The sequence below is a fragment of the Galeopterus variegatus genome, unplaced genomic scaffold (assembly GCF_000696425.1).
Source record: "Galeopterus variegatus unplaced genomic scaffold, G_variegatus-3.0.2 Scaffold11373, whole genome shotgun sequence".
Lineage (NCBI taxonomy): Eukaryota > Metazoa > Chordata > Mammalia > Dermoptera > Cynocephalidae > Galeopterus > Galeopterus variegatus.
In genome coordinates this window covers 20,265-28,978 of record NW_007737484.1, presented here as the reverse complement: position 1 = coordinate 28,978, position 8,714 = coordinate 20,265, and the positions used below count along the sequence as shown (strand labels likewise).

Here is an 8,714-nt window from a genome sequence, read left to right as displayed (position 1 = left end):
GGAGACGGGCCCACAAGGGGAACACTGGGACACAGCAAGGACAGCTGACCTGCCCCCCAGTCAGCTCAGGACCACTCAGAGGAGACTGGAAGGGAATGCAGAATTGCATGGGGTGCAGTTTGATGAAAAGATTCAGGCCCAGATCAGAGTTTCTACACAACCCAGGTGCACCAAGTATCTGGAGAGCTGCGAGTACCTAGAAGGTCAACCATTAAACCCTGAGCTGCACAAAAAGCCTTCCCTAGGGAAACAGCAGCAAAGCATCAATTTACCTCAACCACACAGCTCAAGTACTGGTTCCCACAGGAAGTTCCCCTGTTTTAGAAGCAAGCAAAGGACGGGCCGGCCCGATGGCGCACTCAGTAGAGTGCGGCGCTTGGGAGTGCTGCGGCGCTCCCGCCGAGGGTTCGGATCCCATATAGAGACCGGTCTACTCACTGGTTGAGTGCGGCAGGCGCGACACCGAGGGTTGCGATCCCATTGCAGGTTGCAGTACGCGCGCAACACTGAGGGTTGCGATCCCATTACCGGTCACGAAAAAAAAAGACAAAAACGGAAAAAAAAAAAAAAAAAAAAAGAAGCAAGCAAAGGACAAAAACTTAGTTCTGGCCCAGGCACACCATGATGCCTTGGGGACCACCAGGGGACATGAGGTCTGGAGCCAGGGGCAGGACCCCCACCCACAACCACTCATACTGCCAGCATCTCGGGGCTCCACCTGGGAACGTGAGGATTGGAGCCAAGGATCACACACCACTCCCAAATACAGGCACACCACCAATGCCTAGGGGCCCCAGAGCTAGCAGCCAGGGTCCGGACCCCCTTCCCACAAGCAGGCAAGCTGTGACAGTGCCTCAGGGCCCCACCTGGGGGCTCAAGGCATGGAAAGGGGAACCAGACCTCCCTCCCACAACCAGGGACACCACACCAGCACCTCAACATCCACCCGAGGACCCAAGGCATGGGGAAGGGAACTGGACCCCCTCCCACAAACAGGCACACCGTGCCAGTGCCTTGGGACCCACTTGGCGACCCAGGTCATGGAACTGGGCATCAGTCACTCTCCTTAACCAGGCACACTGCCAGCACCACAGAGGACAAAATCATCTCCTCCACGTGGGTGGCCCACCATAGCTACTATGATAACCATGGCTGCCACGAAGGCGGCTAGATGCTGCAATCACCATGCATACGTTCTGCCAGCCACTGGAGTGAGTTGACACAAGGAGAGTCACCAGCAGAGATAAAGAAAGAAGGAGGATGTCTGTCTCCACACAACCCATTTCATAATGACAGAAGAGACATTTAGTCTAGGATAGCATTGGGGACTTGATCATGTCTCTCAGTATTGGACAGATTATTGGGGCAGCAAATCAACAGAGTAACCATTATTCTTTCAGAGGGAGAGAAGAAATCTAAGGTGATTAGAGTGGGGAGAGGGGAGAGAAAGGGGGATGAGGAGGGATTGGACAAGGGGCATAAAGAAATTTGTAACAATATATATGCTAGTAATATTTATTTGATCAACTCATCTCAATGTTGAAACCCAAAAATATGTATCATTAATTTTGATTCAATAAAAATTAAAATTAAAAAAATAAAAAAGAAAAGAAACTTAATAAATCATAACGCTCTAAAACAGAAATCACCAGGCCCAGATGAATTCACTGGTTAATCCTACCAAACATTTTTTAAAGGAGACATTATACCAATTCTCTGTAATCTCTTCCAGAAGACAGAAGCAGAGGGACTAATTTCTAACTCATTCGATGAGGACAGCATTACTCTTATACCAAAAACAGACAAAAATATTGTAAGAGAAAACTACAGATCAATAAACCCATTTCATAATGACAGAAGAGACATCTAGTCTAGGATAGCACTGGGGGACTTGATCATGTCTCTCAGTATTGGACAGATTATTTGGGCAGGAAATCAACAGAGTAACCATTATTGTTTCAGAGGGGGAGAAGAAATCTAAGGTGATTAGAGTGGGGAGAGGGGAGAGAAAGGGGGATGAGGAGGGATTGGACAAGGGGCATAAAGAAATTTGTAACAATATATATGCTAGTAATATTTATTTGATCAACTCATCTCAATGTTGAAACCCAAAAATATGTATCATTAATTTTGATTCAATAAAAATTAAAATTAAAAAAATAAAAAAGAAAAGAAACTTAATAAATCATAATGCTCCAAAACAGAAATCACCAGGCCCAGATGAATTCACTGGTTAATCCTACCAAACATTTTTTAAAGGAGACATTATACCAATTCTCTGTAATCTCTTCCAGAAGACAGAAGCAGAGGGACTAATTTCTAACTCATTCTATGAGGACAGCATTACTTTTATACCAAAAACAGACAAAAATATTGTAAGAGAAAACTACAGATCAATAGCTCTCATGAACATATGCAAAAAACCCCAAGAAAATATTAGCAAATAATATTCATCAATGAATAAAAGATATAGAGCACAAACAAGTTAAATTTATCTCTATTATAAAAGGCTGCTTCAACATTAATAAATCTATTAATCTAATCTACCACACCAACAGGTTAAAGAAGAAAAATCACATGATCATATCAATAGATGCAGAAAACACATTTGGCAACATGAAACACCCGTTTCTAATAAAAACTCTCAGCATAATTGAAATGGTTGTAAACTTTCTCAAGTTGATAAAGAACATCTACGAAACACTGACACCTAACATTAGGCTGACTGATAAGAACCTCAAAGATTTTCTGCTAAAATCAGAAGCAAGGTAAAGATGTCTCCTTTCCCTATTTTTTACAACTTCATATTGAAGTCCTAGCTAATGCATTAAGACAACAAAAGGAAAAAATGGTATACAGATTTGGAAAAAAGAAATAAAACTGTCTTTGCAGATGACATGACTGTCTACACAGAAAAGCCTAAAGAGGTCTGCCAGAGTTTCTCTGCCAGCAACATGACCACTGCCTAAGAGAAGAGCTGGGGGCCACCGCCTCTGCAGCCCACGGGTGTCTGGGCCATTGCTGATGCCTGTGCATGGTCCCCATGGAAAGATGGAGTGTCAGGACTGTGCAGCTTGCTCTCCTCTAAGATGACAAACAAAATGGATGACCCAGTCATACAGGAGATGGATGTGTACTTGGACAAACGTCTGGCAGAGAAGCTATATCTGTTTCAGGGGAGCTCCACATGATGCCTTTACATGGCATCCTGCAGCTCCAGCCCACCTTCTGCTACATGAGGCACACACCAAGCACCTGGAAAGGGAGGTGGCCAGTGAGGTGGGTGACTCTTGACAGGACTAGGTGGAAGATGATGTTAAGCAGATGACCAAGCAGCAAGTCAAGAGCAGGCCCGCCAGTGCCACACACAGTCCTACGAGAACTGCAAGAGAAGCATGCTGAAGAGCGCTGGGTCCACCTGCACTATTATGGCCTGAAGGACAGCCATTGGGAGCATGACAGCCAGCACCTGTTGTGCCAGGGCTCCAGCAAGATGGACAACACGGAGCTCCTCAAGTCTCCCAGCGAGTATCTCATGATGCTGATGCCAGCCAGCCAGGAGGAGAATGACAATCCTGTGGCCCCCAGCAATGTCCTGTCCATGGCCCAGCTGCTCACCCTGCACCTGGCCAATCAGATCAAGATCCTCATGAAAAACTTGAAGGTCATATCTTTTGACAACTTGATGAGTCTCCTATGCCCCTCTATCAACTCTGAGACTGTTCTGTGTACCATCCAGAAGGTGGCAATGAAAATCTACCGAAACTGGGTAGTGAAGAGCTACATCCTGTACCCCAAAAAGACATCCAGCGCTCACAGCAGCATGCCTGCTGAGGTGCTCTGCAGAGGCCAAGACTCTGTTATGTGCAAGTTTATGCAGAGCCACTGGGTGACGAGGAAAGAGATGACGATGCTGACCAAACTCTACACTGAGGACGTGAAAGCCTGTCTAAAGCACATGACCATACTGAGGACCAACATAGGCTGGGGTGTCATCCTGCCCTAAGGCAGGGAGTTCATCGAGAAGCATCTGCATGTGGTCCAGCAGCAGCACATGTGGACGGGCATCCAGGGTAAACTAGAAAAAGTCTATAATCTTGTAAAGGAAACCATGCCAAAGAAGCCCGATGGACAATCAGGGCCTGCTGGGCTGGTGTCTGGAGAGCAGCGAGTCCAAGCAGCCAAAAACTAGGCCTGGCAGAACCACGTGTTGCTGGAACGGGAGCTGCAGCAGCAGAAGGATCAGAACTGGTTGCCCATGGTCCTGCCAGGTGTGAGAATCCAGGAGGATCCCCTGAGTGAGAGAGATAAAGGAAGAGCAGGAAGCAGAAGAGAAGCCCATGGACACTTCACCCAGTGGCAGCCTCAACGACAGGCTGGCTGACAGGCTCCCTGCCAGGTAGGCAGCAGGCGGGACAGCTTCAGTGGGCACCTGCGCCCAGGCTGTGCGCCCAGGAACTGAGGGCCTTCATGGAGGCCACCTTTCACAAACACTTTGTTCTCACACTGAGAGAACTCAAACACCTCTTCAACCTACACTTGGCCAGCACGCCCCCTGGCCACACATGCTGCAGGACACGCTGCAGGACATGGTGCAAGACGATACTGGTGCCTTTTCCCCCCTGACTGCTGTTTCCCTGGATGAGCAAATGGTGTTTGGACACATGAGTGATCAGCATCGACAGGTTTTGTTCTCTAAAAATTGCTGGGAATGCCTGAACAAGATCCAATCTGGTTGACTCAAGAGTGTGGAGTGGCTTTAAGTAAACAGGAGGTGGATAAAGGGCTAAAAGACTACAGTGTAAGCTATGCTGACATGTGGCACCTTAAAGTGATGGTACAGTCTTGACAATAGCAGCAAACCACTAACCCAATGAATCTAAGCCCAAGGAAGGACAGCAGAGCCACAAGTACAGTCTCGACTTGCTCCAGCAGACACTAAGCAAGAGGGTGGTACTGCAGCCCAGTGGACAGAGAAGATCATACTCAGCAAGTGGTATTGTCAGCTTAAGTTAGATTACTCCCATAATGGACCAGCCAGGACCTTCTTTGCAGTATTATTTGAAATTCTTCAGATATTTTGCTTATTATTTGGTTTCATTCTCAAAATAGAGTGTATACTAACATGGGCAGGATGGGAAAAAAAAAAAAGCCAAAAGAATTGAAAAGAAAATGCCTTGAACTAATAAGCAATTATAGCAAAATTGCAGGATATAAGATTAATGCAAAAACTTGATCTGATCTGGGGCCGGCCCGGTGGCGCACTGGATAGTGCGCCACTTGGGAAGCGCGGCGGCGTTCCTGCCCGAGGGTTCGGATCCCACATACAGACCGGTTCCCACTCACTGGCTGAGCGAGGCGTGGGAGTGGCGCCGAGGTTTGCGATCCTGTTGCCGGACACGGAAAAAAAGACAAAAGACAAAAAAAAAAAAAAAAACTTGATCTGATCTATTTCTTATAAACCAGCAAGGAAGAACTGGAATTTAGAGTTAAAAACACTATATGATCTATATTATCACACACACACAAAAATACTTAGATATAAACCTAACAAAATACGTACAAGAACTATATGAGAAAAACTAAAAATGTGATGGAAGAAATCAAAAAATTAAATATATGGGGAGATATTTCATACTTACCTGCATAGGAAGACTCAATATAGTTAAGATGTCAGCTCTGTCTTGCTCTATGGATTCAATGCAATCTTAGTGAACATTCCAGCAAGTTAATATGTGGATACCAAAAAACTCTTCTTAAGTTTACAGAGAGAGACAAAAATACCAGAATAGTCAAAATAATATTGGAGAAGAACAAAGTTGGAGGACTAACAGTACCCAACTTCAAGGCTTTCTACAAAACAATGGTAATCAAGACAGTGTGGTATTGAAGATGTAATAAATTAATTAATCGAACAGGTAGACAACCTAGAAATAGACTCACTAAATACAACCAACTGATCTTTAACAAAAGAGCAAAGGCAACACAATAGAACAAGCACAGTCCACTTGGCAAATGGTGCTGATACAACAGGACATTCACATGCCAAATAATGAATCTAGTGATAGACTTTATATACTCACAAAAATTAACTCAAAATGAATCACAGACCTAAATGTAAAACACAACAGTTGTTGAACATCCTTTCAACAAACGGTGCTGGATAACAGGACATCCGTATGCCAAAAAAACGAATGTAGAGCCAGACCTTACACCATTTTAAAAAAATTAACTCAAAATACATCAAAGACCTAAATGTAAATGCAAAACTATAAAACTTCAACACGCTAACACAGGAGAAAAATCTGGAAGGCACTGGATATGATGATGACTTTTTAGATACGACACCAAAGACCCATAAAAGAAAGAATTATAAAGCTAGACTTTATTATAATTAAAAACTTCTGCTCTGTGGAAGACAATGTCAATGAGAATGAGAAGACAAGCCATATAATGGGAGAAAATATCTCCAAAAGACATATCTGATAGCAGACTGTTATCCAAAATAACCAAACAACTCTTAAAGCTCAACAATTAGAAAACAACCTGACTAAAAACTGGGCAAAAGACCTGAACAGACATCTCATCAGAGAAGGTATACAGATGGCAAATCAGCATATGAAAAGATGCTCAACATCATATGTCATTACGGAATTACAAACTGAAACAACAATGAGGTATCAATACACACGCAATTAGGCCAAAATCCAAAATGTTGACACCAAATGCTGGTGAAAATGTGAAGCAACAGGACCTCTCATTAGTTGCTAGTAGGAATGCAAAATGGTACACAGCCTCTTTGGAAAACAGTTTGGCTGTTTCTTAACAAAACTAAACATTCTTACTGTGTGGCTCAGCAGTCACACCCCTTGGTTTGTCTTCAAAAAAAATGAAAACTGTTGTGCACACAAAATTCTATACCCAGTTGTTTTTAGACGCTTTATTCATAATTCTCAAAAGTTGGGAGAATCAGCACTCCTTTGGTAGGTTAATAGATAAATAAACTGTGGTACATCCACACAATGGAATATTATTCAGAGCTAAAGAGAGATGCGCTATCAAGCCATCAAAAGACACAGAGGGTCCTTAAAAGCATATAACTAAGTAAAAGAAGCCAATCTGAAATGGCTATATATGGCATGATTCAACCACATGACATTCTGAAAAAGGAAAAACTATGAAACAGTAAAAAAATAAGTGATTGCCAGGGACTGAGGGAAGGAGGGATAAATAGAGCACAGGTGATTTTAGAACCGTGAACATTCTCTGCCCGCTACTGTAATGGTGGATATCTGTCATTATACATTTGTCAAAACCCAACATCGAGGGATATCTGTCATTATACATTTGTCAATATCTGTCATTATACATTTGTCAAAACCCAACATCGAGGGAACCCTAATGTAAACTATGGACTCTGGGTGATATTGATACATCAACGTGGGTTCATCAAATGTAAAATAGTAATACTCTCGCATAGGAAGTCAACAGACACGGAGGTGCGGTGGGAGGGGGACAGAAAGTAAATGGAAACTCTGTCCTTACTGCTCAATTTTGCTTTAAACCTGAAACTGCTCTAAAAAAGAAAGTCTATTAAGAAAAACACAACAACAGGATGGGGTACCCATGGGGAACACAAGTTTTGGAGGACGGGATGAAGATATCAACAAATTCTCTCCCCAAAGAGCAGGTAAAAAGCTGCACAAAATTGCCAAAAGCAACAATTTCAGTATTCTGGTAATTGACCAAAACACAACAACAAACTGAGAAGTGATGACTCATGAAAACTACTGAACTACAAGCAAGAACAATTCAAGATTGTGGCATTCCCTCCAGGGGCTGCTAACAGTGCCCACAGGCCCCAGCTCTGTTGGTATGGTAGTGCAGTCAGGCTGGGGAAAGCCAGGAAGCCAGCAGCTCTGCTGTCACAGCCAGAGGGACTCATACAATTTGGACAATTTTCAAACAAACTGGTGATTTGCTGGAAACAAACAGGAGGGACCAGCAGCTCTACTAGTCTCATCAGAGACCAGAGCCTGCCCAAACCACCCATACGTCCCTAATGGTGGAGCTGAGTGTGTGCAGAGAAGACACAGCAGGAGGAGAGCCCAGTAGAAGACAAACACCAGGGACACTAGGATTCTGAACGCACTCCATGTCCACACACAGATCATAAGCAAATAGTGGCAGATTCACTGACTCAAACTGTCTGAGTACAAATTCAGACAACTGTTGACCAAATACCATGCATGCAGACAAAGGGGTAATTCCTGGGAAGCCATGTATATAACAATGAAAACAAGACAAAAATTTGAGCAGAGACACCTGCTGCTATACATTGCTAACAGAATTCACAGATTTAGTACAGGCAAGTTACTAAACAAACAAACAAAACAACAAGGACAACTCTCAGGATGAAAAAATCACAATGGAGAGTTGCTATGATCCAAAGCATCCAGTGTTTAATGAGAAGTCCATAAAACATGAAAAGAAACAAGCAAGTGTGACTCATACTTGTGCAGAGAAAACCAAAACAGTTAACAGAAAGTGTCTTTAAGTGTACCCAGATGTTGTACGTAGCAAGAACTTACACTTCAAGGCAGCAAGTGTAAGTACTTAAAGGAAGTAAAGGGAACCGTACTTAAAGAACTCAAGGAAAGTGTAATGACAGTGACTGAACAAACACAGAAACCCAATAAAGAGCTAGAAATTAT

General features: G+C 43.5%; 1 pseudogene; it reads left to right on the top strand.

Annotated features, from left to right (window-relative positions):
* The first annotated feature begins 2,616 nt into the window (after positions 1–2,616).
* On the top strand, positions 2,617–5,180 carry LOC103610595 (annotated as a pseudogene).
* The last annotated feature ends 3,534 nt before the right edge of the window (positions 5,181–8,714 follow it).